Raw genomic sequence first — 5,370 nt, 5'->3', positions numbered from 1 at the left:
GTGCTATACTGCACCCTGACTGGCTCATCTCTACCTTGTGACCCTTCTGTAAGGGGATGCCCAATTGTCTACAGATGGGCTTTGGGTCTCCACTTCCCCCGCTCCCTCTCCTCCCCACCAGATTCACATTGGTATGATTTTGTTGTTCTGGGCCTTAGATGCCTGGTACCTGATCCCCTTGACACCTCATGATCACACAGGCTGGTGTGCTTCTTCCATGTGGGCTTTGTTGCTTCTCAGCTAGATGGCTGCTTGATTATCTTTAAGCCTTTAAGACCCCAGATGCTATATCTTTTGATAGCCAGGCACCATCAGCTTTCTTCACCACATTTGCTTATGCACCCGCTTTGTCTTCAGTCACAGTTTGAAGAAGGTGAGCATCCCAGAACACTGAATTAGTAGAACAAAGTGTTCTTGCCTTGAGGGAGTACTTGAGTCAAGGCACAATGTCCATCTGCTACCTTGATTCTTAATATATAGATATAAGTACATAGATCTATTTCCCTATCATTATATATAAATATATTTACATGTGTACATGCCTGTTTTTAGACCTCTATAAATGTCCTTTGCCTCCTTGTTCTTTCCTCTATTTCCTTTTTCTTTTCTCTTGTCCCATTATCATGTTCGGCCTTCATTTGGGTTTAGTAATTCCTTGCTGTTACATTGCTCTTGATTAAGCCCCACTAGGCATCCTATGCCCCTCTCTCCATTGATTTTAGTTCACTTGTTCCCTGTCCCTGGGTTGGTTGACACACACCCCTTACTTTCTGCCACTTCCCCCTTTCCCGTGTCCCCCTGGAACCATCAGTCTCATTGCTTTCATCTCCAAATTGTTTATACTGCCTATCTTATCTTAGATAGACATGCAGAGATATTGATAAGTGCAAAACCAGGCAAAGCCAAACAAAACAACAAAGGAAGACAAAACCAACAAAAAAGCAAAATAGCAACAACAACAAAAAAGCCAATGACAAAAAATGAAAAGCCTATAAATAGTTCCAGGTCTGTTTTTTGACCTTTAGGAGTGTTTTTCAGTCAAATCTGAAAGGTGCCACCCTCTGTCCCCAAAGCCTATTTTTGGTATTTCCTGGGGATTTCATCACTTTGTTCCCCTTGCTGCTCTGTTGGATGCCCTTAGTGTTTTGACCCCAGTGTGATGGGGTCAAATCAGGCACAGTTCCTGCACTGTCTCTCCAGTGTTGTCCCCCATAGCACTACAGTTCAATGAGGGACGTGTGTCTTGTGGTGGGGCTGGCCCTATGGTCCTCTGGGTGCATTGTCTGCTCTGAGCAGGAATATCATTGCTGGGGCTTGATGGGCTAGGATGTGTTCCCCTCCCTCTTCAGTTCTCCTGTGCGCTCTAATCAAACGTAGCCCTCTCCCCAAGGTATAGTTTCAGTGCTGTCTTCTAAGGTGCATTCTTCAGCGGGGTGGGGGTGGTGGAGATTCACATAGTTTGGATTGGGACCGGCCCCACAGACCTGTTTATTGGTTCCCTGGTACATGCCAGTATGTTGTATTCTGCTCTTAGCACACCGAGTTGAATCCTGGTCTCTTTCTCCCTCTCCTGTGGACATATAAACAAAACCACCACCCCCTCGGGTGGGCTAGTGCCCTGCTCCACACCCTACCCATGTCTTTTTTCTCTCTTTCTTTCCCCTTCCTATTTAGTTGGCTGCTGTATATATCCCTGGATTGGGTTTTGCCCCTGCCATAGTACCTGGACCTAGCCCTCCTCTCTTAATGGTAGTACACACTCCCCTCCACCCCATTCAGAGATGGCTCATTTTATACCCAGCAGGATGGCAACCACAGTTCACTCTGCCAACAATCACTCACAGCTGAATCATAATCTGGCCCATACCCGCCCCTCCCTTCTTAGCCAGACCTTTCAGGAACATGAAGCTTGTTTGGTGCAAGGACCAAAGGCTAAGACTGGAAGAACCACATTAAATAACTCACCGCATCACAATGTGTCTGCCATGGCACAATGCAGAGCTCTGTAAGCCACTCCCCTGGGTTTGCCAAGCTTGCCCAATCATCAAACTCACCTGTGGCACTTATTAAAAATAGGGATTCTCGGGATTCCTCTGATTCAGGATACCTGGGGTGGAGCCTGAGAACTTTTATTTTCACAAGCCCCCAGGTAAAATTCTTACACCTGGGCAACTTTGACAAGCACTACACTTACCAGCCCCCTGATTCAGATGGGGCAACGTGCCGGAGCCCAAACCAGTTACCTTGAGGTCAATTCCAACCCATGGTGGCCCCGTGCGTATCCCAGCGGAACAGGGCTCCATGGAGTTTTCTATGGCTGTGTGTTCAGAGGTAGGTCACCAGGTCTGTCTCCCAAGGTCACTGTGGTGGACTCCCATCTGCTACACTTCTGTTTGGCAAACTAGCACATTAACCATGTGCACCCCCAACCCCCCCCAACCCCCCCGGGAGCTGGTGGCCCTTTTCTTGCCCAGTTTCTTTGTCTAGGAATCCCACACACTGTCATACAGTGATTTTGGATGGAGCCTTCCCCTATCTCCACACTGCCCCTCAGTCTCAAAGCACTGTCATGAGTCAAGGAACATGAATCCAACTTGCCACATCCAAAGCCAAATTCATCAACTGTCCCCCCTCCCAATCCCTGCTCGTCTTCCCGGCTTCTCTGACTCAAGCCTTCATGACCCACCATCCACTCAGTGAGCTGAATCAGAAGTCTTGGGCGCATCCTTGCTCCATGTCCTCCTTAGCTCTTCCTTTCTGATCACCATCTCCCAGAGCTGTCTGCTTCTTCAATAATCCAAATTAGTCCCTTCTCTAAGTGAACCCCCACCCATCCCAGAGTAACACAATCTCTGCTTGTCTACTAACGTGAAGATGGGCGGTTTGAAGCCATGCAGCAGCAATGCAGAAGAAAGACTGGAGTCTTCAAGGCTTGAAGTCTTCAAGGCTTGATGTTAAATAAGCAGCCATCTAGCAGAGTAGCAGCAAGCCCACACCAAAAAAGCACACCAGTTTGTGTGATCATGAGGTGTCAACGGGATCAGGTAACAGGCCCAAAACGGAAGATCCAAAACAAACAAACAAAAAACATATTGTTGAGAACAAGGGGGGTCGGAACAGAGACCCAAAATCCACCTTTAGACAATGGGACATCCTCTCACAGAAGGGTCACAAGAAAGGGATGAGTCAACCGGGGTGCAGTATAGCACCAATGAAACACACAGTATTCCTCTGGTTCTTTGAGGCTTCCTCAACCGCCCACCATCATGACCCCAGTCCTGCCTTTCACTGCAGGTTAGGCTGGAGCATGTACACAGGTTCAGATAAGAGCTCACGACACATGGAATCTGGGTGAGATAAACCCTTCAGGAACAGAAATGGGAACAGCAATAACAGGAGGGTAGGGGGAAGGTGAGGAGAGGAGAGGGGAAGAAACTGCGGGGGAAGGGACGCAGCAGTGAGTGTAAGATGTGAAAATAATAATAATGTATAGTTATTATAAAGGGGTCACAAGTGTGGGAGGGGGAGGATGGGTAAAAAGAGCGGCTGATACCAAGGGCTTAAAGATGAAGTAAATGTTTAGAAAATAATGATGGCAGCATATGTACAAATGTGCTTGATACAATTGATGTATGGGTTGTTGTAAGAGCTATAAGAGCCCCCAATAAAATGATTTATTTAAAAAAAAGGATTACAGTTAAGAAAACCCTATGGGGTGGGCGGTTTAACTCTGTAACGCATGAGGCCACCGTAAATCAGAATCAACTTGACAGTGAAGAGTTAAACCAAATCCCAGACCAGCTTACTTACAGCACTTCCAGTCTTTGCCCCCTGCCTCATCTAGTTGCCCCCAAGGGGAGCAAATTTGATGTTTCCAACACTGGGTCCCAATACCATCTCCCAAGCCACGGGCTCTTCAAGAGACTTGCCACTGCCCTGTCAGGAAGTTACAGTCTCATTGCCCTGCCATTGGCTATTGGTATGCTTTTGTGACAATTTCCGTGAGCAGAGTATCCAGAAATACAGCTGCTGTTGTTATTGTTAGGTGCCACTGAGTCCGTCCCAACTCATGGTGGCTCTGTGTACACCGGAAGGAAACACCCCTGACCCTGCCCCATCCTCACCCTTGTTCCTACCTTTGAAAACCAATGTTGTAGCCACTGTGTCAGTCCATCTTGTCGGGGGCTTTTGGTGCCCCTCCACTTAACCACACATGATGTCTTTCTCCAGGGACTGGCCTCTTCTGGTAGCATGTCCAAAGTACGTGAGATCAAGACTCCTCATCCTCACCGCTAAGGAGCATTCTGGCAATACTTCCAAGGCACATCTGTCTGTCCACGGTACTTCCAATATTCTTCACCCAGTAACACAATTGAAATGCATCACTTCTTGACTGGTCTTCCTTCTTCAATGTCCAAATTTCACATGCATCTGAGGGAGGCCATTGAAAATACCATGGGTTGGGCCACGTGCACCTTAGTCCATAAAGTAACCTCCATGCTTTTTAACGCGCTCTCAGGACCTTGTGCAGCAGATTTACCCAAGGCAGCACATCGTTTGTTCTCTAGAAATAAAGTTCCTAAAAGGAGCCTTTGCCCACTGGGGCACTTATGAAGCCCCTAATGTCCATGTCCAGTCCAACCATCCTCAGGTGACCTTCAAGAGAGGAAGCCCCAACTAGCCCACTCAGAATGTGTTAGTCTGGGGACATTAGAGAAACAAATCCACAGAAACTCGTGTGTAAGAGAGAGTTTTAGATAAAGGGTAAGTGCACATCAAGAAAACAGCCCAACCCAGTGCTGCCCAAACCCACAAGTCCAACATTAGCCCATATGTCCAACACCAATCCACAAAATCCTGCTCCATCTTACAAAACACATGCAATGATGCCGACTGCAGGAGGAAATCTGAGTCAGTGAATATGTAAGCATCTCAGTGCTGGCAGGGGTCTCCACATGGTTGCTCCAGCACCCAGGGCTGCATCGGAGTAGGTCCATGTGGCTTCTCCTCGGGGATGTCTTGCAGGAAGTGAGCCTTGCCAGCTGAAGCAGGGAACTGGCTAAGGCAGCTGCACCCTGGTGCAACCATCACAAAGCAAGAGACCTGAGAACTAGAAAGGCAAGGCTTACTGAGCCATTTATCCCTCTGTCCTTCAATTAACCCCACATGTGTTTATTGGCCAGGTTGGCACAATAAACTTTAACTATCTCACAGAGAAATTGCCTGGAATGGCCCTGGCACTCCATGAAGAGACAGATGCCAGAAACTCACAACACACACACACACACACACACACACACACACACACACACACACACACACCAGCTGCTCCAACCCCTCACTGCTTTACCTCCAGCCATCTGATCATGA

The sequence above is a fragment of the Echinops telfairi genome, unplaced genomic scaffold, assembly GCF_000313985.2.
Source record: "Echinops telfairi isolate 266 unplaced genomic scaffold, ASM31398v2 ScPeMD7_2;HRSCAF=8, whole genome shotgun sequence".
Classification (NCBI taxonomy): Eukaryota; Metazoa; Chordata; class Mammalia; order Afrosoricida; family Tenrecidae; genus Echinops; species Echinops telfairi.
Note: the sequence above shows the minus strand (reverse complement) of the source record.